General features: G+C 37.1%; 1 non-coding gene and 34 pseudogenes across 1 annotated transcript; all 35 read left to right on the top strand.

The window, feature by feature from the left end:
- Positions 1–266: 266 nt before the first annotated feature.
- On the top strand, positions 267–385 carry LOC145647864 (5S ribosomal RNA; annotated as a pseudogene).
- A 792-nt stretch (positions 386–1,177) lies between these two features.
- Positions 1,178–1,296, top strand: LOC145644722 (5S ribosomal RNA; annotated as a pseudogene).
- A 794-nt stretch (positions 1,297–2,090) lies between these two features.
- LOC145650797 (5S ribosomal RNA) lies at positions 2,091–2,209 on the top strand (annotated as a pseudogene).
- A 792-nt stretch (positions 2,210–3,001) lies between these two features.
- On the top strand, positions 3,002–3,120 carry LOC145647256 (5S ribosomal RNA; annotated as a pseudogene).
- Positions 3,121–3,786: 666 nt separating this feature from the next.
- On the top strand, positions 3,787–3,905 carry LOC145649382 (5S ribosomal RNA; annotated as a pseudogene).
- Positions 3,906–4,696: 791 nt separating this feature from the next.
- On the top strand, positions 4,697–4,815 carry LOC145647100 (5S ribosomal RNA; annotated as a pseudogene).
- A 352-nt stretch (positions 4,816–5,167) lies between these two features.
- LOC145647374 (5S ribosomal RNA) lies at positions 5,168–5,286 on the top strand (annotated as a pseudogene).
- A 792-nt stretch (positions 5,287–6,078) lies between these two features.
- LOC145650660 (5S ribosomal RNA) lies at positions 6,079–6,197 on the top strand (annotated as a pseudogene).
- Positions 6,198–6,987: 790 nt separating this feature from the next.
- LOC145650741 (5S ribosomal RNA) lies at positions 6,988–7,106 on the top strand (annotated as a pseudogene).
- A 352-nt stretch (positions 7,107–7,458) lies between these two features.
- Positions 7,459–7,577, top strand: LOC145647257 (5S ribosomal RNA; annotated as a pseudogene).
- A 790-nt stretch (positions 7,578–8,367) lies between these two features.
- On the top strand, positions 8,368–8,486 carry LOC145647259 (5S ribosomal RNA; annotated as a pseudogene).
- Positions 8,487–9,276: 790 nt separating this feature from the next.
- Positions 9,277–9,395, top strand: LOC145643660 (5S ribosomal RNA; annotated as a pseudogene).
- A 670-nt stretch (positions 9,396–10,065) lies between these two features.
- Positions 10,066–10,184, top strand: LOC145649383 (5S ribosomal RNA; annotated as a pseudogene).
- Positions 10,185–10,975: 791 nt separating this feature from the next.
- LOC145649064 (5S ribosomal RNA) lies at positions 10,976–11,094 on the top strand (annotated as a pseudogene).
- Positions 11,095–11,446: 352 nt separating this feature from the next.
- LOC145647375 (5S ribosomal RNA) lies at positions 11,447–11,565 on the top strand (annotated as a pseudogene).
- A 667-nt stretch (positions 11,566–12,232) lies between these two features.
- LOC145649863 (5S ribosomal RNA) lies at positions 12,233–12,351 on the top strand (annotated as a pseudogene).
- A 792-nt stretch (positions 12,352–13,143) lies between these two features.
- On the top strand, positions 13,144–13,262 carry LOC145648753 (5S ribosomal RNA; annotated as a pseudogene).
- Positions 13,263–13,614: 352 nt separating this feature from the next.
- LOC145647260 (5S ribosomal RNA) lies at positions 13,615–13,733 on the top strand (annotated as a pseudogene).
- Positions 13,734–14,523: 790 nt separating this feature from the next.
- On the top strand, positions 14,524–14,642 carry LOC145647865 (5S ribosomal RNA; annotated as a pseudogene).
- A 669-nt stretch (positions 14,643–15,311) lies between these two features.
- On the top strand, positions 15,312–15,430 carry LOC145649070 (5S ribosomal RNA; annotated as a pseudogene).
- Positions 15,431–16,221: 791 nt separating this feature from the next.
- LOC145647102 (5S ribosomal RNA) lies at positions 16,222–16,340 on the top strand (annotated as a pseudogene).
- A 352-nt stretch (positions 16,341–16,692) lies between these two features.
- On the top strand, positions 16,693–16,811 carry LOC145649108 (5S ribosomal RNA; annotated as a pseudogene).
- Positions 16,812–17,381: 570 nt separating this feature from the next.
- On the top strand, positions 17,382–17,500 carry LOC145649826 (5S ribosomal RNA; annotated as a pseudogene).
- Positions 17,501–17,853: 353 nt separating this feature from the next.
- Positions 17,854–17,972, top strand: LOC145650826 (5S ribosomal RNA; annotated as a pseudogene).
- A 353-nt stretch (positions 17,973–18,325) lies between these two features.
- On the top strand, positions 18,326–18,444 carry LOC145647447 (5S ribosomal RNA; annotated as a pseudogene).
- A 570-nt stretch (positions 18,445–19,014) lies between these two features.
- On the top strand, positions 19,015–19,133 carry LOC145649828 (5S ribosomal RNA; annotated as a pseudogene).
- A 353-nt stretch (positions 19,134–19,486) lies between these two features.
- On the top strand, positions 19,487–19,605 carry LOC145650827 (5S ribosomal RNA; annotated as a pseudogene).
- Positions 19,606–19,958: 353 nt separating this feature from the next.
- Positions 19,959–20,077, top strand: LOC145647448 (5S ribosomal RNA; annotated as a pseudogene).
- A 1,666-nt stretch (positions 20,078–21,743) lies between these two features.
- LOC145649109 (5S ribosomal RNA) lies at positions 21,744–21,862 on the top strand (annotated as a pseudogene).
- A 790-nt stretch (positions 21,863–22,652) lies between these two features.
- LOC145649829 (5S ribosomal RNA) lies at positions 22,653–22,771 on the top strand (annotated as a pseudogene).
- Positions 22,772–23,124: 353 nt separating this feature from the next.
- LOC145649830 (5S ribosomal RNA) lies at positions 23,125–23,243 on the top strand (annotated as a pseudogene).
- Positions 23,244–23,596: 353 nt separating this feature from the next.
- Positions 23,597–23,715, top strand: LOC145649234 (5S ribosomal RNA). The gene has a single exon (XR_014116562.1). It is a non-coding gene; the product is annotated as a 5S ribosomal RNA (ribosomal RNA).
- A 1,228-nt stretch (positions 23,716–24,943) lies between these two features.
- On the top strand, positions 24,944–25,062 carry LOC145650323 (5S ribosomal RNA; annotated as a pseudogene).
- Positions 25,063–25,852: 790 nt separating this feature from the next.
- Positions 25,853–25,971, top strand: LOC145649110 (5S ribosomal RNA; annotated as a pseudogene).
- A 790-nt stretch (positions 25,972–26,761) lies between these two features.
- Positions 26,762–26,880, top strand: LOC145647449 (5S ribosomal RNA; annotated as a pseudogene).
- The last annotated feature ends 247 nt before the right edge of the window (positions 26,881–27,127 follow it).

Below are 27,127 nucleotides of genomic sequence, written 5' to 3' on the forward strand. Positions count from 1 at the left end.
CTGGGAATAGCAGATGCTGTAAGTTTTTTTTGCATCACTTTCATTTACTCTCCAACTCACATGCCTGAATGTGAAGTGCAGTGATTCATCAAAAAACTGTCTGTTAGTGCCTCCGTATACCAGATGTTGTAAGCTTTTATTGCATCATTTAATTTACATTCAAGATAACATTCTAGAATGTCAAGTGCAGGGATTAATAAAAAAAATTGTCAGATTGGTCTTTGATCATATTTGCTATGATTAGGCAATTTGAGTAAGTGTTTAAGGCTTACGGCCACACCAGCTTGAGAACGTCCAATCTCATCTGACCTTGGAAGCTAAGCAAGTTTGGGCCTGGATAGTACTGAGGTGGGACTCTACCTAGGAATACCAGGTGCTGTAAGCTCTTCTTGCATCACTTTAATTTACTTTCAAGCTGACATGCTCAAATGTGAAGTGCAGTGATTAATAAAAAAAAACTATCTGTTAGCACCTGGGAATAGCCGATGCTGTAATTTTTTTTGCATCACTTTCATTTACTCTCCAACTCACATGCCTGAATGTGAAGTGCAGTTATTCATCAAAAATCTATCTGTTAGCACCTTGGACTATGAGATGCTGTTAAGCTTCTCTTGCATCACTTTAATTTACTTTCAAGATGACATGCTAGGATGTGAAGTGCAGTGATTAATTAAAAAAACTATCTGTTAGCACCTGGGAATAGCAGATGCTGTAAGTTTTTGTTGCATCACTTTACTCTAATCTGCAACTGACAAGCTTGTATGTGAAGTGTACAGATTAAATAGAAATCTTTTAGTACCAGGGAATAGCAGGTGCTGTAAGACTGTATTCCATCCCTTTAATTTATGTTCAAGCTATCATGTTCAAATTTGAAGTGCAGTGAATAATTAACTCAAACTATCTGTTAGCACCTGGGAATAGCAGATGCTGTAAGTTTTTTTTGCATCACTTTCATTTACTCTCCAACTCACATGCCTGAATGTGAAGTGCAGTGATTCATCAAAAAACTGTCTGTTAGTGCCTCCGTATACCAGATGTTGTAAGCTTTTATTGCATCATTTAATTTACATTCAAGATAACATTCTAGAATGTCAAGTGCAGGGATTAATAAAAAAAATTGTCAGATTGGTCTTTGATCATATTTGCTATGATTAGGCAATTTGAGTAAGTGTTTAAGGCTTACGGCCACACCAGCTTGAGAAAGTGCAATCTCATCTAACCTTGGAAGCTAAGCAAGTTTGGGCCTGGATAGTACTGAGGTGGGACTCTACCTAGGAATACCAGGTGCTGTAAGCTCTTCTTGCATCACTTTAATTTACTTTCAAGCTGACATGCTCAAATGTGAAGTGCAGTGATTAATAAAAAAAAACTATCTGTTAGCACCTGGGAATAGCCGATGCTGTAAGTTTTTTTTGCATCACTTTCATTTACTCTCCAACTCACATGCCTGAATGTGAAGTGCAGTTATTCATCAAAAATCTATCAGTTAGCACCTTGGACTACGAGATGCTGTTAAGCTTCTCTTGCATCACTTTAATTTACTTTCAAGATGACATGCTAGGATGTGAAGTGCAGTGATTAATTAAAAAAACTATCTGTTAGCACCTGGGAATAGCAGATGCTGTAAGTTTTTGTTGCATCACTTTACTCTAATCTGCAACTGACAAGCTTGTATGTGAAGTGTACAGATTAAATAGAAATCTTTTAGTACCAGGGAATAGCAGGTGCTGTAAGACTGTATTCCATCCCTTTAATTTATGTTCAAGCTATCATGTTCAAATTTGAAGTGCAGTGAATAATTAACTCAAACTATCTGTTAGCACCTGGGAATAGCAGATGCTGTAAGTTTTTTTTGCATCACTTTCATTTACTCTCCAACTCACATGCCTGAATGTGAAGTGCAGTGATTCATCAAAAAACTGTCTGTTAGTGCCTCCGTATACCAGATGTTGTAAGCTTTTATTGCATCATTTAATTTACATTCAAGATAACATTCTAGAATGTCAAGTGCAGGGATTAATAAAAAAAAATTGTCAGATTGGTCTTTGATCATATTTGCTATGATTAGGCAATTTGAGTAAGTGTTTAAGGCTTACGGCCACACCAGCTTGAGAAAGTGCAATCTCATCTGACCTTGGAAGCTAAGCAAGTTTGGGCCTGGATAGTACTGAGGTGGGACTCTACCTAGGAATACCAGGTGCTGTAAGCTCTTCTTGCATCACTTTAATTTACTTTCAAGCTGACATGCTCAAATGTGAAGTGCAGTGATTAATAAAAAAAAACTATCTGTTAGCACCTGGGAATAGCCGATGCTGTAAGTTTTTTTTGCATCACTTTCATTTACTCTCCAACTCACATGCCTGAATGTGAAGTGCAGTTATTCATCAAAAATCTATCTGTTAGCACCTTGGACTACGAGATGCTGTAAGCTTCTCTTGCATCACTTTAATTTACTTTCAAGATGACATGCTAGGATGTGAAGTGCAGTGATTAATTAAAAAAACTATCTGTTAGCACCTGGGAATAGCAGATGCTGTAAGTTTTTGTTGCATCACTTTACTCTAATCTGCAACTGACAAGCTTGTATGTGAAGTGTACAGATTAAATAGAAATCTTTTAGTACCAGGGAATAGCAGGTGCTGTAAGACTGTATTCCATCCCTTTAATTTATGTTCAAGCTATCATGTTCAAATTTGAAGTGCAGTGAATAATTAACTCAAACTATCTGTTAGCACCTGGGAATAGCAGATGCTGTAAGTTTTTTTTGCATCACTTTCATTTACTCTCCAACTCACATGCCTGAATGTGAAGTGCAGTGATTCATCAAAAAACTGTCTGTTAGTGCCTCCGTATACCAGATGTTGTAAGCTTTTATTGCATCATTTAATTTACATTCAAGATAACATTCTAGAATGTCAAGTGCAGGGATTAATAAAAAAAATTGTCAGATTGGTCTTTGATCATATTTGCTATTATTAGGCAATTTGAGTAAGTGTTTAAGGCTTACGGCCACACCAGCTTGAGAACGCCCAATCTCATCTGACCTTGGAAGCTAAACAAGTTTGGGCCTGGATAGTACTGAGGTGGGACCCTACCTAGGAATACCAGGTGCTGTAAGCTTTTCTTGCATCACTTTAATTTACTTTCAAGCTGACATGCTCAAATGTGAAGTGCAGTGATTAATAAAAAAAACTATCTGTTAGCACCTGGGAATAGCAGATGCTGTAAGTTTTTTTTGCATCACTTTCATTTACTCTCCAACTCACATGCCTGAATGTGAAGTGCAGTTATTCATCAAAAACTATCTGTTAGCACCTTGGACTACGAGATGCTGTAAGCTTCTCTTGAATCACTTTAATTTACTGTCAAGATGACATGCTAGGATGTGAAGTGCAGTGATTAATTAAAAAAACTATCTGTTAGCACCTGGGAATAGCAGATGCTGTAAGTTTTTGTTGCATCACTTTACTTTAATCTGCAACTGACAAGCTTGTATGTGAAGTGTACAGATTAAATAGAAATCTTTTAGTACCAGGGAATAGCAGGTGCTGTAAGACTGTATTCCATCCCTTTAATTTATGTTCAAGCTATCATGTTCAAATTTGAAGTGCAGTGAATAATTAGTGCCTCCGTATACCAGCTCCGTATTGTAAGCTTTTATTGCATCATTTAATTACATTCAAGATAACATTCTAGAATGTCAAGTGCAGGGATTAATAAAAAAAATTGTCAGATTGGTCTTTGATCATATTTGCTATGATTAGGCAATTTGAGTAAGTGTTTAAGGCTTACGGCCACACCAGCTTGAGAATGCCCAATCTCATCTGACCTTGGAAGCTAAGCAAGTTTGGTCCTGGATAGTACTGAGGTGGGACCCTACCTAGGAATACCAGGTGCTGTAAGCTTTTCTTGCATCACTTTAATTTACTTTCAAGCTAACATGCTCAAATGTGAAGTGCAGTGATTAATAAAAAAAACCATCTGTTAGCACCTGGGAATAGCCGATGCTGTAAGTTTTTTTTGCATCACTTTCATTTACTCTCCAACTCACATGCCTGAATGTGAAGTGCAGTGATTCATCAAAAAACTATCTGTTAGCACCTTGGACTACGAGATGCTGTAAGCTTCTCTTGCATCACTTTAATTTACTGTCAAGATGACATGCTAGGATGTGAAATGCAGTGATTAATTAAAAAAACTATCTGTTGGCACCTGGGAATAGCAGATGCTGTAAGTTTTTGTTGAATCACTTAAATTTAATCTGCAACTGACAAGCTTGTATGTGAAGTGTACAGATTAAATAGAAATATTTTAGTACCAGGGAATAGCAGGTGCTGTAAGATTGTATTGCATCCCTTTAATTTATGTTCAAGCTATCATGTTCAAATTTGAAGTGCAGTGAATAATTAACTCAAACTATCTGTTAGCACCTCGGAATAGCAGATGCTGTAAGTTTTTTTTGCATCACTTTCATTTACTCTCCAACTCACATGCCTGAATGTGAAGTGCAGTGATTCATCAAAAAACTGTCTGTTAGTGCCTCCGTATACCAGATGTTGTAAGCTTTTATTGCATCATTTAATTTACATTCAAGATAACAGTCTAGAATGTCAAGTGCAGGGATTAATAAAAAAAATTGTCAGATTGGTCTTTGATCATATTTGCTATGATTAGGCAATTTGAGTAAGCGTATAAGGTTTACGGCCACACCAGCTTGAGAACGCCCAATCTCATCTGACCTTGGAAGCTAAGCAAGTTTGGGCCTGGATAGTACTGAGGTGGGACCCTACCTAGGAATACCAGGTGCTGTAAGCTTTTCTTGCATCACTTTAATTTACTTTCAAGCTGACATGCTCAAATGTGAAGTGCAGTGATTAATAAAAAAAACTATCTGTTAGCACCTGGGAATAGCCGATGCTGTAAGTTTTTTTTGCATCACTTTCATTTACTCTCCAACTCACATGCCTGAATGTAAAGTGCAGTGATTCATCAAAAAACTGTCTGTTAGTGCCTCCGTATACCAGATGTTGTAAGCTTTTATTGCATCATTTAATTTACATTCAAGATAACATTCTAGAATGTCAATTGCAGGGATTAATAAAAAAAATTGTCAGATTGGTCTTTGATCATATTTGCTATGATTAGGCAATTAGAGTAAGTGTTTAAGGCTTACGGCCACACCAGCTTGAGAATGCCCAATCTCATCTGACCTTGGAAGCTAAGCAAGTTTGGGCCTGGATAGTACTGAGGTGGGACCCTACCTAGGAATACCAGGTGCTGTAAGCTTTTCTTGCATCACTTTAATTTACTTTCAAGCTAACATGCTCAAATGTGAAGTGCAGTGATTAATAAAAAAAAACTATCTGTTAGCACCTGGGAATAGCCGATGCTGTAAGTTTTTTTTGCATCACTTTCATTTACTCTCCAACTCACATGCCTGAATGTGAAGTGCAGTTAGTCATCAAAAATCTATCTGTTAGCACCTTGGACTACGAGATGCTGTAAGCTTCTCTTGCATCACTTTAATTTACTTTCAAGATGACATGCTAGGATGTGAAGTGCAGTGATTAATTAAAAAAACTATCTGTTAGCACCTGGGAATAGCAGATGCTGTAAGTTTTTGTTGCATCACTTTACTCTAATCTGCAACTGACAAGCTTGTATGTGAAGTGTACAGATTAAATAGAAATATTTTAGTACCAGGGAATAGCAGGTGCTGTAAGACTGTATTCCATCCCTTTAATTTATGTTCAAGCTATCATGTTCAAATTTGAAGTGCAGTGAATAATTAACTCAAACTATCTGTTAGCACCTGGGAATAGCAGATGCTGTAAGTTTTTTTTGCATCACTTTCATTTACTCTCCAACTCACATGCCTGAATGTGAAGTGCAGTGATTCATCAAAAAACTGTCTGTTAGTGCCTCCGTATACCAGATGTTGTAAGCTTTTATTGCATCATTTAATTTACATTCAAGATAACATTCTAGAATGTCAAGTGCAGGGATTAATAAAAAAAATTGTCAGATTGGTCTTTGATCATATTTGCTATGATTAGGCAATTTGAGTAAGTGTTTAAGGCTTATGGCCACACCAGCTTGAGAACGCCCATCCTCATCTGACCTTGGAAGCTAAGCAAGTTTGGGCCTGGATAGTACTGAGGTGGGACCCTACCTAGGAATACCAGGTGCTGTAAGCTTTTCTTGCATCACTTTAATTTACTTTCAAGCTGACATGCTCAAATGTGAAGTGCAGTGATTAATAAAAAAAACTATCTGTTAGCACCTGGGAATAGCCGATGCTGTAAGTTTTTTTTGCATCACTTTCATTTACTCTCCAACTCACATGCCTGAATGTGAAGTGCAGTGATTCATCAAAAACTATCTGTTAGCACCTTGGACTACGAGATGCTGTAAGCTTCTCTTGAATCACTTTAATTTATTGTCAAGATGACATGCTAGGATGTGAAATGCAGTGATTAATTAAAAAAACTATCTGTTAGCACCTGGGAATAGCAGATGCTGTAAGTTTTTGTTGCATCACTTTACTTTAATCTGCAACTGACAAGCTTGTATGTGAAGTGTACAGATTAAATAGAAATATTTTAGTACCAGGGAATAGCAGGTGCTGTAAGATTGTATTGCATCCCTTTAATGTATGTTCAAGCTATCATGTTCAAATTTGAAGTGCAGTGAATAATTAACTCAAACTATCTGATAGCACCTGGGAATAGCAGATGCTGTACATTTTTTTTGCATCACTTTCATTTACTCTCCAACTCACATGCCTGAATGTGAAGTGCAGTGATTCATCAAAAAACTGTCTGTTAGTGCCTCCGTATACCAGATGTTGTAAGCTTTTATTGCATCATTTAATTTACATTCAAGATAACATTCTAGAATGTCAAGTGCAGGGATTAATAAAAAAAATTGTCAGATTGGTCTTTGATCATATTTGCTATGATTAGGCAATTTGAGTAAGTGCTTAAGGCTTACGGCCACACCAGCTTGAGAACGCCCAATCTCATCTTACCTTGGAAGGTAAGCGAGTTTGGGCCTGGATAGTACTGAGGTGGGGCTCTACCTAGGAATACCAGGTGCTGTAAGCTTTTCTTGCATCACTTTAATTTACTTTCAAGCTGACATGCTCAAATGTGAAGTGCAGTGATTAATAAAAAAAACTATCTGTTAGCACCTGGGAATAGCAGATGCTGTAAGTTTTTTTTGCATCACTTTCATTTACTCTCCAACTCACATGCCTGAATGTGAAGTGCAGTGATTCATCAAAAAACTGTCTGTTAGTGCCTCCGTATACCAGATGTTGTAAGCTTTTATTGCATCATTTAATTTACATTCAAGATAACATTCTAGAATGTCAAGTGCAGGGATTAATAAAAAAAATTGTCAGATTGGTCTTTGATCATATTTGCTATTATTAGGCAATTTGAGTAAGTGTTTAAGGCTTACGGCCACACCAGCTTGAGAACGCCCAATCTCATCTGACCTTGGAAGCTAAACAAGTTTGGGCCTGGATAGTACTGAGGTGGGACCCTACCTAGGAATACCAGGTGCTGTAAGCTTTTCTTGCATCACTTTAATTTACTTTCAAGCTGACATGCTCAAATGTGAAGTGCAGTGATTAATAAAAAAAACTATCTGTTAGCACCTGGGAATAGCAGATGCTGTAAGTTTTTTTTGCATCACTTTCATTTACTCTCCAACTCACATGCCTGAATGTGAAGTGCAGTTATTCATCAAAAACTATCTGTTAGCACCTTGGACTACGAGATGCTGTAAGCTTCTCTTGAATCACTTTAATTTACTGTCAAGATGACATGCTAGGATGTGAAATGCAGTGATTAATTAAAAAAACTATCTGTTAGCACCTGGGAATAGCAGATGCTGTAAGTTTTTGTTGCATCACTTTACTCTAATCTGCAACTGACAAGCTTGTATGTGAAGTGTACAGATTAAATAGAAATCTTTTAGTACCAGGGAATAGCAGGTGCTGTAAGACTGTATTCCATCCCTTTAATTTATGTTCAAGCTATCATGTTCAAATTTGAAGTGCAGTGAATAATTAACTCAAACTATCTGTTAGCACCTGGGAATAGCAGATGCTGTAAGTTTTTTTTGCATCACTTTCATTTACTCTCCAACTCACATGCCTGAATGTGAAGTGCAGTGATTCATCAAAAAACTGTCTGTTAGTGCCTCCGTATACCAGATGTTGTAAGCTTTTATTGCATCATTTAATTTACATTCAAGATAACATTCTAGAATGTCAAGTGCAGGGATTAATAAAAAAAATTGTCAGATTGGTCTTTGATCATATTTGCTATGATTAGGCAATTTGAGTAAGTGTTTAAGGCTTACGGCCACACCAGCTTGAGAACGCCCAATCTCATCTGACCTTGGAAGCTAAACAAGTTTGGGCCTGGATAGTACTGAGGTGGGACCCTACCTAGGAATACCAGGTGCTGTAAGCTTTTCTTGCATCACTTTAATTTACTTTCAAGCTGACATGCTCAAATGTGAAGTGCAGTGATTAATAAAAAAAACTATCTGTTAGCACCTGGGAATAGCAGATGCTGTAAGTTTTTTTTGCATCACTTTCATTTACTCTCCAACTCACATGCCTGAATGTGAAGTGCAGTTATTCATCAAAAACTATCTGTTAGCACCTTGGACTACGAGATGCTGTAAGCTTCTCTTGAATCACTTTAATTTACTGTCAAGATGACATGCTAGGATGTGAAATGCAGTGATTAATTAAAAAAACTATCTGTTAGCACCTGGGAATAGCAGATGCTGTAAGTTTTTGTTGCATCACTTTACTCTAATCTGCAACTGACAAGCTTGTATGTGAAGTGTACAGATTAAATAGAAATCTTTTAGTACCAGGGAATAGCAGGTGCTGTAAGACTGTATTCCATCCCTTTAATTTATGTTCAAGCTATCATGTTCAAATTTGAAGTGCAGTGAATAATTAACTCAAACTATCTGTTAGCACCTGGGAATAGCAGATGCTGTAAGTTTTTTTTGCATCACTTTCATTTACTCTCCAACTCACATGCCTGAATGTGAAGTGCAGTGATTCATCAAAAAACTGTCTGTTAGTGCCTCCGTATACCAGATGTTGTAAGCTTTTATTGCATCATTTAATTTACATTCAAGATAACATTCTAGAATGTCAAGTGCAGGGATTAATAAAAAAAATTGTCAGATTGGTCTTTGATCATATTTGCTATGATTAGGCAATTTGAGTAAGTGTTTAAGGCTTACGGCCACACCAGCTTGAGAAAGTGCAATCTCATTTGACCTTGGAAGCTAAGCAAGTTTGGGCCTGGATAGTACTGAGGTGGGACTCTACCTAGGAATACCAGGTGCTGTAAGCTCTTCTTGCATCACTTTAATTTACTTTCAAGCTGACATGCTCAAATGTGAAGTGCAGTGATTAATAAAAAAAAAACTATCTGTTAGCACCTGGGAATAGCCGATGCTGTAAGTTTTTTTTGCATCACTTTCATTTACTCTCCAACTCACATGCCTGAATGTGAAGTGCAGTTATTCATCAAAAATCTATCTGTTAGCACCTTGGACTACGAGATGCTGTTAAGCTTCTCTTGCATCACTTTAATTTACTTTCAAGATGACATGCTAGGATGTGAAGTGCAGTGATTAATTAAAAAAACTATCTGTTAGCACCTGGGAATAGCAGATGCTGTAAGTTTTTGTTGCATCACTTTACTCTAATCTGCAACTGACAAGCTTGTATGTGAAGTGTACAGATTAAATAGAAATATTTTAGTACCAGGGAATAGCAGGTGCTGTAAGACTGTATTCCATCCCTTTAATTTATGTTCAAGCTATCATTTTCAAATTTGAAGTGCAGTGAATAATTAGTGCCTCCGTATACCAGCTCCGTATTGTAAGCTTTTATTGCATCATTTAATTACATTCAAGATAACATTCTAGAATGTCAAGTGCAGGGATTAATAAAAAAAATTGTCAGATTGGTCTTTGATCATATTTGCTATGATTAGGCAATTTGAGTAAGTGTTTAAGGCTTACGGCCACACCAGCTTGAGAATGCCCAATCTCATCTGACCTTGGAAGCTAAGCAAGTTTGGTCCTGGATAGTACTGAGGTGGGACCCTACCTAGGAATACCAGGTGCTGTAAGCTTTTCTTGCATCACTTTAATTTACTTTCAAGCTAACATGCTCAAATGTGAAGTGCAGTGATTAATAAAAAAAACCATCTGTTAGCACCTGGGAATAGCCGATGCTGTAAGTTTTTTTTGCATCACTTTCATTTACTCTCCAACTCACATGCCTGAATGTGAAGTGCAGTGATTCATCAAAAAACTATCTGTTAGCACCTTGGACTACGAGATGCTGTAAGCTTCTCTTGCATCACTTTAATTTACTGTCAAGATGACATGCTAGGATGTGAAATGCAGTGATTAATTAAAAAAACTATCTGTTGGCACCTGGGAATAGCAGATGCTGTAAGTTTTTGTTGAATCACTTAAATTTAATCTGCAACTGACAAGCTTGTATGTGAAGTGTACAGATTAAATAGAAATATTTTAGTACCAGGGAATAGCAGGTGCTGTAAGATTGTATTGCATCCCTTTAATTTATGTTCAAGCTATCATGTTCAAATTTGAAGTGCAGTGAATAATTAACTCAAACTATCTGTTAGCACCTCGGAATAGCAGATGCTGTAAGTTTTTTTTGCATCACTTTCATTTACTCTCCAACTCACATGCCTGAATGTGAAGTGCAGTGATTCATCAAAAAACTGTCTGTTAGTGCCTCCGTATACCAGATGTTGTAAGCTTTTATTGCATCATTTAATTTACATTCAAGATAACAGTCTAGAATGTCAAGTGCAGGGATTAATAAAAAAAATTGTCAGATTGGTCTTTGATCATATTTGCTATGATTAGGCAATTTGAGTAAGCGTATAAGGTTTACGGCCACACCAGCTTGAGAACGCCCAATCTCATCTGACCTTGGAAGCTAAGCAAGTTTGGGCCTGCATAGTACTGAGGTGGGACCCTACCTAGGAATACCAGGTGCTGTAAGCTTTTCTTGCATCACTTTAATTTACTTTCAAGCTGACATGCTCAAATGTGAAGTGCAGTGATTAATAAAAAAAACTATCTGTTAGCACCTGGGAATAGCCGATGCTGTAAGTTTTTTTTGCATCACTTTCATTTACTCTCCAACTCACATGCCTGAATGTAAAGTGCAGTGATTCATCAAAAAACTGTCTGTTAGTGCCTCCGTATACCAGATGTTGTAAGCTTTTATTGCATCATTTAATTTACATTCAAGATAACATTCTAGAATGTCAATTGCAGGGATTAATAAAAAAAATTGTCAGATTGGTCTTTGATCATATTTGCTATGATTAGGCAATTAGAGTAAGTGTTTAAGGCTTACGGCCACACCAGCTTGAGAATGCCCAATCTCATCTGACCTTGGAAGCTAAGCAAGTTTGGGCCTGGATAGTACTGAGGTGGGACCCTACCTAGGAATACCAGGTGCTGTAAGCTTTTCTTGCATCACTTTAATTTACTTTCAAGCTAACATGCTCAAATGTGAAGTGCAGTGATTAATAAAAAAAACTATCTGTTAGCACCTGGGAATAGCAGATGCTGTAAGTTTTTTTTGCATCACTTTCATTTACTCTCCAACTCACATGCCTGAATGTGAAGTGCAGTGATTCATCAAAAAACTATCTGTTAGCACCTTGGACTACGAGATGCTGTAAGCTTCTCTTGCATCACTTTAATTTACTGTCAAGATGACATGCTAGGATGTGAAATGCAGTGATTGATTAAAAAAACTATCTGTTGGCAACTGGGAATAGCAGATGCTGTAAGTTTTTGTTGAATCACTTTAATTTAATCTGCTACTGACAAGCTTGTATGTGAAGTGTACAGATTAAATAGAAATCTTTTAGTACCAGGGAATAGCAGGTGCTGTAAGATTGTATTGCATCCCTTTAATTTATGTTCAAGCTATCATGTTCAAATTTGAAGTGCAGTGAATAATTAGTGCCTCCGTATACCAGCTCCGTATTGTAAGCTTTTATTGCATCATTTAATTACATTCAAGATAACATTCTAGAATGTCAAGTGCAGGGAGTAATAAAAAAAATTGTCAGATTGGTCTTTGATCATATTTGCTATGATTAGGCAATTTGAGTAAGTGTTTAAGGCTTACGGCCACACCAGCTTGAGAACGCCCAATCTCATCTGACCTTGGAAGCTAAGCAAGTTTGGGCCTGGATAGTACTGAGGTGGGACTCTACCTACTAATACCAGGTGCTGTAAGCTTTTCTTGCATCACTTTAATTTACTTTCAAGCTGACATGCTCAAATGTGAAGTGCAGTGATTAATAAAAAAAAACTATCTGTTAGCACCTGGGAATAGCCGATGCTGTAAGTTTTTTTTGCATCACTTTCATTTACTCTCCAACTCACATGCCTGAATGTGAAGTGCAGTTAGTCATCAAAAATCTATCTGTTAGCACCTTGGACTACGAGATGCTGTAAGCTTCTCTTCCATCACTTTAATTTACTTTCAAGATGACATGCTAGGATGTGAAGTGCAGTGATTAATTAAAAAAACTATCTGTTAGCACCTGGGAATAGCAGATGCTGTAAGTTTTTGTTGCATCACTTTACTCTAATCTGCAACTGACAAGCTTGTATGTGAAGTGTACAGATTAAATAGAAATATTTTAGTACCAGGGAATAGCAGGTGCTGTAAGACTGTATTCCATCCCTTTAATTTATGTTCAAGCTATCATGTTCAAATTTGAAGTGCAGTGAATAATTAACTCAAACTATCTGTTAGCACCTGGGAATAGCAGATGCTGTAAGTTTTTTTTGCATCACTTTCATTTACTCTCCAACTCACATGCCTGAATGTGAAGTGCAGTGATTCATCAAAAAACTGTCTGTTAGTGCCTCCGTATACCAGATGTTGTAAGCTTTTATTGCATCATTTAATTTACATTCAAGATAACAGTCTAGAATGTCAAGTGCAGGGATTAATAAAAAAAATTGTCAGATTGGTCTTTGATCATATTTGCTATGATTAGGCAATTTGAGTAAGCGTATAAGGTTTACGGCCACACCAGCTTGAGAACGCCCAATCTCATCTGACCTTGAAAGCTAAGCAAGTTTGGGCCTGGATAGTACTGAGGTGGGACCCTACCTAGGAATACCAGGTGCTGTAAGCTTTTCTTGCATCACTTTAATTTACTTTCAAGCTGACATGCTCAAATGTGAAGTGCAGTGATTAATAAAAAAAACTATCTGTTAGCACCTGGGAATAGCCGATGCTGTAAGTTTTTTTTGCATCACTTTCATTTACTCTCCAACTCACATGCCTGAATGTGAAGTGCAGTGATTCATCAAAAAACTGTCTGTTAGTGCCTCCGTATACCAGATGTTGTAAGCTTTTATTGCATCATTTAATTTACATTCAAGATAACATTCTAGAATGTCAAGTGCAGGGATTAATAAAAAAAATTGTCAGATTGGTCTTTGATCATATTTGCTATTATTAGGCAATTTGAGTAAGTGTTTAAGGCTTACGGCCACACCAGCTTGAGAACGCCCAATCTCATCTGACCTTGGAAGCTAAACAAGTTTGGGCCTGGATAGTACTGAGGTGGGACCCTACCTAGGAATACCAGGTGCTGTAAGCTTTTCTTGCATCACTTTAATTTACTTTCAAGCTGACATGCTCAAATGCGAAGTGCAGTGATTAATAAAAAAAACTATCTGTTAGCACCTGGGAATAGCAGATGCTGTAAGTTTTTTTTGCATCACTTTCATTTACTCTCCAACTCACATGCCTGAATGTGAAGTGCAGTTATTCATCAAAAACTATCTGTTAGCACCTTGGACTACGAGATGCTGTAAGCTTCTCTTGAATCACTTTAATTTACTGTCAAGATGACATGCTAGGATGTGAAATGCAGTGATTAATTAAAAAAACTATCTGTTAGCACCTGGGAATAGCAGATGCTGTAAGTTTTTGTTGCATCACTTTACTTTAATCTGCAACTGACAAGCTTGTATGTGAAGTGTACAGATTAAATAGAAATATTTTAGTACCAGGGAATAGCAGGTGCTGTAAGATTGTATTGCATCCCTTTAATTTATGTTCAAGCTATCATGTTCAAATTTGAAGTGCAGTGAATAATTAACTCAAACTATCTGTTAGCACCTGGGAATAGCAGATGCTGTAAGTTTTTTTTGCATCACTTTCATTTACTCTCCAACTCACATGCCTGAATGTGAAGTGCAGTGATTCATCAAAAAACTGTCTGTTAGTGCCTCCGTATACCAGATGTTGTAAGCTTTTATTGCATCATTTAATTTACATTCAAGATAACATTCTAGAATGTCAAGTGCAGGGATTAATAAAAAAAATTGTCAGATTGGTCTTTGATCATATTTGCTATGATTAGGCAATTTGAGTAAGTGTTTAAGGCTTACGGCCACACCAGCTTGAGAACGTCCAATCTCATCTGACCTTGGAAGCTAAGCAAGTTTGGGCCTGGATAGTACTGAGGTGGGACTCTACCTAGGAATACCAGGTGCTGTAAGCTCTTCTTGCATCACTTTAATTTACTTTCAAGCTGACATGCTCAAATGTGAAGTGCAGTGATTAATAAAAAAAAACTATCTGTTAGCACCTGGGAATAGCCGATGCTGTAAGTTTTTTTTGCATCACTTTCATTTACTCTCCAACTCACATGCCTGAATGTGAAGTGCAGTTATTCATCAAAAATCTATCTGTTAGCACCTTGGACTACGAGATGCTGTTAAGCTTCTCTTGCATCACTTTAATTTACTTTCAAGATGACATGCTAGGATGTGAAGTGCAGTGATTAATTAAAAAAACTATCTGTTAGCACCTGGGAATAGCAGATGCTGTAAGTTTTTGTTGCATCACTTTACTCTAATCTGCAACTGACAAGCTTGTATGTGAAGTGTACAGATTAAATAGAAATCTTTTAGTACCAGGGAATAGCAGGTGCTGTAAGACTGTATTCCATCCCTTTAATTTATGTTCAAGCTATCATGTTCAAATTTGAAGTGCAGTGAATAATTAGTGCCTCCGTATACCAGCTCCGTATTGTAAGCTTTTATTGCATCATTTAATTACATTCAAGATAACATTCTAGAATGTCAAGTGCAGGGATTAATAAAAAAAATTGTCAGATTGGTCTTTGATCATATTTGCTATGATTAGGCAATTTGAGTAAGTGTTTAAGGCTTACGGCCACACCAGCTTGAGAATGCCCAATCTCATCTGACCTTGGAAGCTAAGCAAGTTTGGTCCTGGATAGTACTGAGGTGGGACCCTACCTAGGAATACCAGGTGCTGTAAGCCTTTCTTGCATCACTTTAATTTACTTTCAAGCTAACATGCTCAAATGTGAAGTGCAGTGATTAATAAAAAAAACCATCTGTTAGCACCTGGGAATAGCCGATGCTGTAAGTTTTTTTTGCATCACTTTCATTTACTCTCCAACTCACATGCCTGAATATGAAGTGCAGTGATTCATCAAAAAACTATCTGTTAGCACCTTGGACTACGAGATGCTGTAAGCTTCTCTTGCATCACTTTAATTTACTGTCAAGATGACATGCTAGGATGTGAAATGCAGTGATTAATTAAAAAAACTATCTGTTGGCACCTGGGAATAGCAGATGCTGTAAGTTTTTGTTGAATCACTTAAATTTAATCTGCAACTGACAAGCTTGTATGTGAAGTGTACAGATTAAATAGAAATATTTTAGTACCAGGGAATAGCAGGTGCTGTAAGATTGTATTGCATCCCTTTAATTTATGTTCAAGCTATCATGTTCAAATTTGAAGTGCAGTGAATAATTAACTCAAACTATCTGTTAGCACCTCGGAATAGCAGATGCTGTAAGTTTTTTTTGCATCACTTTCATTTACTCTCCAACTCACATGCCTGAATGTGAAGTGCAGTGATTCATCAAAAAACTGTCTGTTAGTGCCTCCGTATACCAGATGTTGTAAGCTTTTATTGCATCATTTAATTTACATTCAAGATAACAGTCTAGAATGTCAAGTGCAGGGATTAATAAAAAAAATTGTCAGATTGGTCTTTGATCATATTTGCTATGATTAGGCAATTTGAGTAAGCGTATAAGGTTTACGGCCACACCAGCTTGAGAACGCCCAATCTCATCTGACCTTGGAAGCTAAGCAAGTTTGGGCCTGGATAGTACTGAGGTGGGACCCTACCTAGGAATACCAGGTGCTGTAAGCTTTTCTTGCATCACTTTAATTTACTTTCAAGCTGACATGCTCAAATGTGAAGTGCAGTGATTAGTAAAAAAAACTATCTGTTAGCACCTGGGAATAGCCGATGCTGTAAGTTTTTTTTGCATCACTTTCATTTACTCTCCAACTCACATGCCTGAATGTAAAGTGCAGTGATTCATCAAAAAACTGTCTGTTAGTGCCTCCGTATACCAGATGTTGTAAGCTTTTATTGCATCATTTAATTTACATTCAAGATAACATTCTAGAATGTCAAGTGCAGGGATTAATAAAAAAAATTGTCAGATTGGTCTTTGATCATATTTGCTATGATTAGGCAATTTGAGTAAGTGTTTAAGGCTTATGGCCACACCAGCTTGAGAACGCCCAACCTCATCTGACCTTGGAAGCTAAGCAAGTTTGGGCCTGGATAGTACTGAGGTGGGACCCTACCTAGGAATACCAGGTGCTGTAAGCTTTTCTTGCATCACTTTAATTTACTTTCAAGCTGACATGCTCAAATGTGAAGTGCAGTGATTAATAAAAAAAACTATCTGTTAGCACCTGGGAATAGCCGATGCTGTAAGTTTTTGTTGCATCACTTTACTTTAATCTGCAACTGACAAGCTTGTATGTGAAGTGTACAGATTAAATAGAAATATTTTAGTACCAGGGAATAGCAGGTGCTGTAAGATTGTATTGCATCCCTTTAATGTATGTTCAAGCTATCATGTTCAAATTTGAAGTGCAGTGAATAATTAACTCAAACTATCTGATAGCACCTGGGAATAGCAGATGCTGTACATTTTTTTTGCATCACTTTCATTTACTCTCCAACTCACATGCCTGAATGTGAAGTGCAGTGATTCATCAAAAAACTGTCTGTTAGTGCCTCCGTATACCAGATGTTGTAAGCTTTTATTGCATCATTTAATTTACATTCAAGATAACATTCTAGAATGTCAAGTGCAGGGATTAATAAAAAAAATTGTCAGATTGGTCTTTGATCATATTTGCTATGATTAGGCAATTTGAGTAAGTGCTTAAGGCTTACGGCCACACCAGCTTGAGAACGCCCAATCTCATCTTACCTTGGAAGCTAAGCAAGTTTGGGCCTGGATAGTACTGAGGTGGGGCTCTACCTAGGAATACCAGGTGCTGTAAGCTTTTCTTGCATCACTTTAATTTACTTTCAAGCTGACATGCTCAAATGTGAAGTGCAGTGATTAATAAAAAAAAACTATCTGTTAGCACCTGGGAATAGCCGATGCTGTAAGTTTTTTTTGCATCACTTTCAATTACTCTCCAACTCACATGCCTGAATGTGAAGTGCAGTGATTCATCAAAAAACTGTCTGTTAGTGCCTCCGTATACCAGATGTTGTAAGCTTTTATTGCATCATTTAATTTACATTCAAGATAACATTCTAGAATGTCAAGTGCAGGGATTAATAAAAAAAATTGTCAGATTGGTCTTTGATCATATTTGCTATGATTAGGCAATTTGAGTAAGTGCTTAAGGCTTACGACCACACCAGCTTGAGAACGCCCAATCTCATCTTACCTTGGAAGCTAAGCAAGTTTGGGCCTGGATAGTACTGAGGTGGGGCTCTACCTAGGAATACCAGGTGCTGTAAGCTTTTCTTGCATCACTTTAATTTACTTTCAAGCTGACATGCTCAAATGTGAAGTGCAGTGATTAATAAAAAAAAACTATCTGTTAGCACCTGGGAATAGCCGATGCTGTAAGTTTTTTTTGCATCACTTTCAATTACTCTCCAACTCACATGCCTGAATGTGAAGTGCAGTGATTCATCAAAAAACTGTCTGTTAGTGCCTCCGTATACCAGATGTTGTAAGCTTTTATTGCATCATTTAATTTACATTCAAGATAACATTCTAGAATGTCAAGTGCAGGGATTAATAAAAAAAATTGTCAGATTGGTCTTTGATCATATTTGCTATGATTAGGCAATTTGAGTAAGTGTTTAAGGCTTACGGCCACACCAGCTTGAGAACGCCCAATCTCATCTGACCTTGGAAGCTAAGCAGGTTTGGGCCTGGATAGTACTGAGGTGGGACCCTACTTAGGAATACCAGGTGCTGTAAGCTTTTCTTGCATCACTTTAATTTACTTTCAAGCTGACATGCTCAAATGTGAAGTGCAGTGATTAATAAAAAAAACTATCTGTTAGCACCTGGGAATAGCCGATGCTGTAAGTTTTTGTTGCATCACTTTACTTTAATCTGCAACTGACAAGCTTGTATGTGAAGTGTACAGATTAAATAGAAATATTTTAGTACCAGGGAATAGCAGGTGCTGTAAGATTGTATTGCATCCCTTTAATGTATGTTCAAGCTATCATGTTCAAATTTGAAGTGCAGTGAATAATTAACTCAAACTATCTGATAGCACCTGGGAATAGCAGATGCTGTACATTTTTTTTGCATCACTTTCATTTACTCTCCAACTCACATGCCTGAATGTGAAGTGCAGTGATTCATCAAAAAACTGTCTGTTAGTGCCTCCGTATACCAGATGTTGTAAGCTTTTATTGCATCATTTAATTTACATTCAAGATAACATTCTAGAATGTCAAGTGCAGGGATTAATAAAAAAAATTGTCAGATTGGTCTTTGATCATATTTGCTATGATTAGGCAATTTGAGTAAGTGCTTAAGGCTTACGGCCACACCAGCTTGAGAACGCCCAATCTCATCTTACCTTGGAAGCTAAGCAAGTTTGGGCCTGGATAGTACTGAGGTGGGGCTCTACCTAGGAATACCAGGTGCTGTAAGCTTTTCTTGCATCACTTTAATTTACTTTCAAGCTGACATGCTCAAATGTGAAGTGCAGTGATTAATAAAAAAAAACTATCTGTTAGCACCTGGGAATAGCCGATGCTGTAAGTTTTTTTTGCATCACTTTCAATTACTCTCCAACTCACATGCCTGAATGTGAAGTGCAGTGATTCATCAAAAAACTGTCTGTTAGTGCCTCCGTATACCAGATGTTGTAAGCTTTTATTGCATCATTTAATTTACATTCAAGATAACATTCTAGAATGTCAAGTGCAGGGATTAATAAAAAAAATTGTCAGATTGGTCTTTGATCATATTTGCTATGATTAGGCAATTTGAGTAAGTGCTTAAGGCTTACGACCACACCAGCTTGAGAACGCCCAATCTCATCTTACCTTGGAAGCTAAGCAAGTTTGGGCCTGGATAGTACTGAGGTGGGGCTCTACCTAGGAATACCAGGTGCTGTAAGCTTTTCTTGCATCACTTTAATTTACTTTCAAGCTGACATGCTCAAATGTGAAGTGCAGTGATTAATAAAAAAAAACTATCTGTTAGCACCTGGGAATAGCCGATGCTGTAAGTTTTTTTTGCATCACTTTCAATTACTCTCCAACTCACATGCCTGAATGTGAAGTGCAGTGATTCATCAAAAAACTGTCTGTTAGTGCCTCCGTATACCAGATGTTGTAAGCTTTTATTGCATCATTTAATTTACATTCAAGATAACATTCTAGAATGTCAAGTGCAGGGATTAATAAAAAAAATTGTCAGATTGGTCTTTGATCATATTTGCTATGATTAGGCAATTTGAGTAAGTGTTTAAGGCTTACGGCCACACCAGCTTGAGAACGCCCAATCTCATCTGACCTTGGAAGCTAAGCAGGTTTGGGCCTGGATAGTACTGAGGTGGGACCCTACTTAGGAATACCAGGTGCTGTAAGCTTTTCTTGCATCACTTTAATTTACTTTCAAGCTGACATGCTCAAATGTGAAGTGCAGTGATTAATAAAAAAAACTATCTGTTAGCACCTGGCAATAGCAGATGCTATAAGTTTTTTTTGCATCACTATCATTTACTCTCCAACTCACATGCCTGAATGTGAAGTGCAGTGATTCATCAAAAACTATCTGTTAGCACCTTGGACTACGAGATGCTGTAAGCTTCTCTTGAATCACTTTAATTTACTGTCAAGATGACATGCTAGGATGTGAAATGCAGTGATTAATTAAAAAAACTATCTGTTAGCACCTGGGAATAGCAGATGCTGTAAATTTTTGTTGCATCACTTTACTTTAATCTGCAACTGACAAGATTGTATGTGAAGTGTACAGATTAAATAGAAATATTTTAGTACCAGGGAATAGCAGGTGCTGTAAGATTGTATTGCATCCCTTTAATTTATGTTCAAGCTATCATGTTCAAATTTGAAGTGCAGTGAATAATTAACTCAAACTATCTGTTAGCACCTGGGAATAGCCGATGCTGTAAGTTTTTTTTGCATCACTTTCATTTACTCTCCAACTCACATGCCTGAATGTGAAGTGCAGTGATTCATCAAAAACTATCTGTTAGCACCTTGGACTACGAGATGCTGTAAGCTTCTCTTGAATCACTTTAATTTACTGTCAAGATGACATGCTAGGATGTGAAATGCAGTGATTAATTAAAAAAACTATCTGTTAGCACCTGGGAATAGCAGATGCTGTAAGTTTTTGTTGCATCACTTTACTTTAATCTGCAACTGACAAGATTGTATGTGAAGTGTACAGATTAAATAGAAATATTTTAGTACCAGGGAATAGCAGGTGCTGTAAGATTGTATTGCATCCCTTTAATTTATGTTCAAGCTATCATGTTCAAATTTGAAGTGCAGTGAATAATTAACTCAAACTATCTGTTAGCACCTGGGAATAGCCGATGCTGTAAGTTTTTTTTGCATCACTTTCATTTACTCTCCAACTCACATGCCTGAATGTGAAGTGCAGTGATTCATCAAAAACTATCTGTTAGCACCTTGGACTACGAGATGCTGTAAGCTTCTCTTGAATCACTTTAATTTACTGTCAAGATGACATGCTAGGATGTGAAATGCAGTGATTAATTAAAAAAACTATCTGTTAGCACCTGGGAATAGCAGATGCTGTAAGTTTTTGTTGCATCACTTTACTTTAATCTGCAACTGACAAGCTTGTATGTGAAGTGTACAGATTAAATAGAAATATTTTAGTACCAGGGAATAGCAGGTGCTGTAAGATTGTATTGCATCCCTTTAATTTATGTTCAAGCTATCATGTTCAAATTTGAAGTGCAGTGAATAATTAACTCAAACTATCTGTTAGCACCTGGGAATAGCAGATGCTGTAAGTTTTTTTTGAATCACTTTCATTTACTCTCCAACTCACATGCCTGAATGTGAAGTGCAGTGATTCATCAAAAAACTGTCTGTTAGTGCCTCCGTATACCAGATGTTGTAAGCTTTTATTGCATCATTTAATTTACATTCAAGATAACATTCTAGAATGTCAAGTGCAGGGATTAATAAAAAAAATTGTCAGATTGGTCTTTGATCATATTTGCTATGATTAGGCAATTTGAGTAAGTGTTTAAGGCTTATGGCCACACCAGCTTGAGAACGCCCAACCTCATCTGACCTTGGAAGCTAAGCAAGTTTGGGCCTGGATAGTACTGAGGTGGGACCCTACCTAGGAATACCAGGTGCTGTAAGCTTTTCTTGCATCACTTTAATTTACTTTCAAGCTGACATGCTCAAATGTGAAGTGCAGTGATTAATAAAAAAAACTATCTGTTAGCACCTGGGAATAGCCGATGCTGTAAGTTTTTTTTGCATCACTTTCATTTACTCTCCAACTCACATGCCTGAATGTGAAGTGCAGTGATTCATCAAAAACTATCTGTTAGCACCTTGGACTACGAGATGCTGTAAGCTTCTCTTGAATCACTTTAATTTATTGTCAAGATGACATGCTAGGATGTGAAATGCAGTGATTAATTAAAAAAACTATCTGTTAGCACCTGGGAATAGCAGATGCTGTAAGTTTTTGTTGCATCACTTTACTTTAATCTGCAACTGACAAGCTTGTATGTGAAGTGTACAGATTAAATAGAAATATTTTAGTACCAGGGAATAGCAGGTGCTGTAAGATTGTATTGCATCCCTTTAATGTATGTTCAAGCTATCATGTTCAAATTTGAAGTGCAGTGAATAATTAACTCAAACTATCTGATAGCACCTGGGAATAGCAGATGCTGTACATTTTTTTTGCATCACTTTCATTTACTCTCCAACTCACATGCCTGATTGTGAAGTGCAGTGATTCATCAAAAAACTGTCTGTTAGTGCCTCCGTATACCAGATGTTGTAAGCTTTTATTGCATCATTTAATTTACATTCAAGATAACATTCTAGAATGTCAAGTGCAGGGATTAATAAAAAAAATTGTCAGATTGGTCTTTGATCATATTTGCTATGATTAGGCAATTTGAGTAAGTGCTTAAGGCTTACGGCCACACCAGCTTGAGAACGCCCAATCTCATCTTACCTTGGAAGCTAAGCAAGTTTGGGCCTGGATAGTACTGAGGTGGGGCTCTACCTAGGAATACCAGGTGCTGTAAGCTTTTCTTGCATCACTTTAATTTACTTTCAAGCTGACATGCTCAAATGTGAAGTGCAGTGATTAATAAAAAAAAACTATCTGTTAGCACCTGGGAATAGCCGATGCTGTAAGTTTTTTTTGCATCACTTTCAATTACTCTCCAACTCACATGCCTGAATGTGAAGTGCAGTGATTCATCAAAAAACTGTCTGTTAGTGCCTCCGTATACCAGATGTTGTAAGCTTTTATTGCATCATTTAATTTACATTCAAGATAACATTCTAGAATGTCAAGTGCAGGGATTAATAAAAAAAATTGTCAGATTGGTCTTTGATCATATTTGCTATGATTAGGCAATTTGAGTAAGTGCTTAAGGCTTACGGCCACACCAGCTTGAGAACGCCCAATCTCATCTTACCTTGGAAGCTAAGCAAGTTTGGGCCTGGATAGTACTGAGGTGGGGCTCTACCTAGGAATACCAGGTGCTGTAAGCTTTTCTTGCATCACTTTAATTTACTTTCAAGCTGACATGCTCAAATGTGAAGTGCAGTGATTAATAAAAAAAAACTATCTGTTAGCACCTGGGAATAGCCGATGCTGTAAGTTTTTTTTGCATCACTTTCAATTACTCTCCAACTCACATGCCTGAATGTGAAGTGCAGTGATTCATCAAAAAACTGTCTGTTAGTGCCTCCGTATACCAGATGTTGTAAGCTTTTATTGCATCATTTAATTTACATTCAAGATAACATTCTAGAATGTCAAGTGCAGGGATTAATAAAAAAAATTGTCAGATTGGTCTTTGATCATATTTGCTATGATTAGGCAATTTGAGTAAGTGTTTAAGGCTTACGGCCACACCAGCTTGAGAACGCCCAATCTCATCTGACCTTGGAAGCTAAGCAAGTTTGGGCCTGGATAGTACTGAGGTGGGACCCTACCTAGGAATACCAGGTGCTGTAAGCTTTTCTTGCATCACTTTAATTTACTTTCAAGCTGACATGCTCAAATGTGAAGTGCAGTGATTAATAAAAAAAACTATCTGTTAGCACCTGGGAATAGCAGATGCTATAAGTTTTTTTTGCATCACTTTCATTTACTCTCCAACTCACATGCCTGAATGTGAAGTGCAGTGATTCATCAAAAACTATCTGTTAGCACCTTGGACTACGAGATGCTGTAAGCTTCTCTTGAATCACTTTAATTTACTGTCAAGATGACATGCTAGGATGTGAAATGCAGTGATTAATTAAAAAAACTATCTGTTAGCACCTGGGAATAGCAGATGCTGTAAGTTTTTGTTGCATCACTTTACTTTAATCTGCAACTGACAAGATTGTATGTGAAGTGTACAGATTAAATAGAAATATTTTAGTACCAGGGAATAGCAGGTGCTGTAAGATTGTATTGCATCCCTTTAATTTATGTTCAAGCTATCATGTTCAAATTTGAAGTGCAGTGAATAATTAACTCAAACTATCTGTTAGCACCTGGGAATAGCCGATGCTGTAAGTTTTTTTTGCATCACTTTCATTTACTCTCCAACTCACATGCCTGAATGTGAAGTGCAGTGATTCATCAAAAACTATCTGTTAGCACCTTGGACTACGAGATGCTGTAAGCTTCTCTTGAATCACTTTAATTTACTGTCAAGATGACATGCTAGGATGTGAAATGCAGTGATTAATTAAAAAAACTATCTGTTAGCACCTGGGAATAGCAGATGCTGTAAGTTTTTGTTGCATCACTTTACTTTAATCTGCAACTGACAAGCTTGTATGTGAAGTGTACAGATTAAATAGAAATATTTTAGTACCAGGGAATAGCAGGTGCTGTAAGATTGTATTGTGTCCCTTTAATTTATGTTCAAGCTATCATGTTCAAATTTGAAGTGCAGTGAATAATTAACTCAAACTATCTGTTAGCACCTGGGAATAGCAGATGCTGTACGTTTTTTTTGCATCACTTTCATTTACTCTCCAACTCACATGCCTGAATGTGAAGTGCAGTGATTCATCAAAAAACTGTCTGTTAGTGCCTCCGTATACCAGATGTTGTAAGCTTTTATTGCATCATTTAATTTACATTCAAGATAACATTCTAGAATGTCAAGTGCAGGGATTAATAAAAAAAATTGTCAGATTGGTCTTTGATCATATTTGCTATGATTAGGCAATTTGAGTAAGTGTTTAAGGCTTACGGCCACACCAGCTTGAGAACGCCCAATCTCATCTGACTTTGGAAGCTAAGCAAGTTTGGGCCTGGATAGTACTGAGGTGGGACCCTACCTAGGAATACCAGGTGCTTTAAGCTTTTCTTGCATCACTTTAATTTACTTTCAAGCTGACATGCTCAAATGTGAAGTGCAGTGATTAATAAAAAAAACTATCTGTTAGCACCTGGGAATAGCCGATGCTGTAAGTTTTTTTTGCATCACTTTCATTTATTCTCCAACTCACATGCCTGAATGTGAAGTGCAGTGATTCATCAAAAACTGTCTGTTAGCACCTTGGACTACGAGATGCGGTAAGCTTCTCTTGCATCACTTTAATTTACTTTCAAGATGACATGCTAGGATGTGAAGTGCAGTGATTAATTAAAAAAACTATCTGTTAGCACCTGGGAATAGCAAATGCTGTAAGTTTTTGTTGCATCACTTTACTTTAATCTGCAACTGACAAGCTTTTATGTGAAGTGTACAGATTAAATAGAAATATTTTAGTACCAGGGAATAGCAGGTGCTGTAAGATTGTATTGCATCCCTTTAATTTATGTTCAAGCTATCATGTTCAAATTTGAAGTGCAGTGAATAATTAACTCAAACTATCGGTTAGCACCTGGGAATAGCAGATGCTGTATGTTTTTTTTGGATCACTTTCATTTACTCTCCAACTCACATGCCTGAATGTGAAGTGCAGTGATTCATCAAAAAACTGTCTGTTAGTGCCTCCGTATACCAGATGTTGTAAGCTTTTATTGCATCATTTAATTTACATTCAAGATAACATTCTAGAATGTCAAGTGCAGGGATTAATAAAAAAAATTGTCAGATTGGTCTTTGATCATATTTGCTATGATTAGGCAATTTGAGTAAGTGTTTAAGGCTTATGGCCACACCAGCTTGAGAACGCCCAACCTCATCTGACCTTGGAAGCTAAGCAAGTTTGGGCCTGGATAGTACTGAGGTGGGACCCTACCTAGGAATACCAGGTGCTGTAAGCTTTTCTTGCATCACTTTAATTTACTTTCAAGCTGACATGCTCAAATGTGAAGTGCAGTGATTAATAAAAAAAACTATCTGTTAGCACCTGGGAATAGCCGATGCTGTAAGTTTTTTTTGCATCACTTTCATTTACTCTCCAACTCACATGCCTGAATGTGAAGTGCAGTGATTCATCAAAAACTATCTGTTAGCACCTTGGACTACGAGATGCTGTAAGCTTCTCTTGAATCACTTTAATTTATTGTCAAGATGACATGCTAGGATGTGAAATGCAGTGATTAATTAAAAAAACTATCTGTTAGCACCTGGGAATAGCAGATGCTGTAAGTTTTTGTTGCATCACTTTACTTTAATCTGCAACTGACAAGCTTGTATGTGAAGTGTACAGATTAAATAGAAATATTTTAGTACCAGGGAATAGCAGGTGCTGTAAGATTGTATTGCATCCCTTTAATGTATGTTCAAGCTATCATGTTCAAATTTGAAGTGCAGTGAATAATTAACTCAAACTATCTGATAGCACCTGGGAATAGCAGATGCTGTACATTTTTTTTGCATCACTTTCATTTACTCTCCAACTCACATGCCTGAATGTGAAGTGCAGTGATTCATCAAAAAACTGTCTGTTAGTGCCTCCGTATACCAGATGTTGTAAGCTTTTATTGCATCATTTAATTTACATTCAAGATAACATTCTAGAATGTCAAGTGCAGGGATTAATAAAAAAAATTGTCAGATTGGTCTTTGATCATATTTGCTATGATTAGGCAATTTGAGTAAGTGTTTAAGGCTTACGGCCACACCAGCTTGAGAACGCCCAATCTCATCTGACCTTGGAAGCTAAGCAGGTTTGGGCCTGGATAGTACTGAGGTGGGACCCTACTTAGGAATACCAGGTGCTGTAAGCTTTTCTTGCATCACTTTAATTTACTTTCAAGCTGACATGCTCAAATGTGAAGTGCAGTGATTAATAAAAAAAACTATCTGTTAGCACCTGGGAATAGCAGATGCTATAAGTTTTTTTTGCATCACTTTCATTTACTCTCCAACTCACATGCCTGAATGTGAAGTGCAGTGATTCATCAAAAACTATCTGTTAGCACCTTGGACTACGAGATGCTGTAAGCTTCTCTTGAATCACTTTAATTTACTGTC

This window comes from Electrophorus electricus, chromosome 13 (assembly GCF_041902795.1).
Source record: "Electrophorus electricus isolate QZ-2024a chromosome 13, ASM4190279v1, whole genome shotgun sequence".
NCBI lineage: Eukaryota > Metazoa > Chordata > Actinopteri > Gymnotiformes > Gymnotidae > Electrophorus > Electrophorus electricus.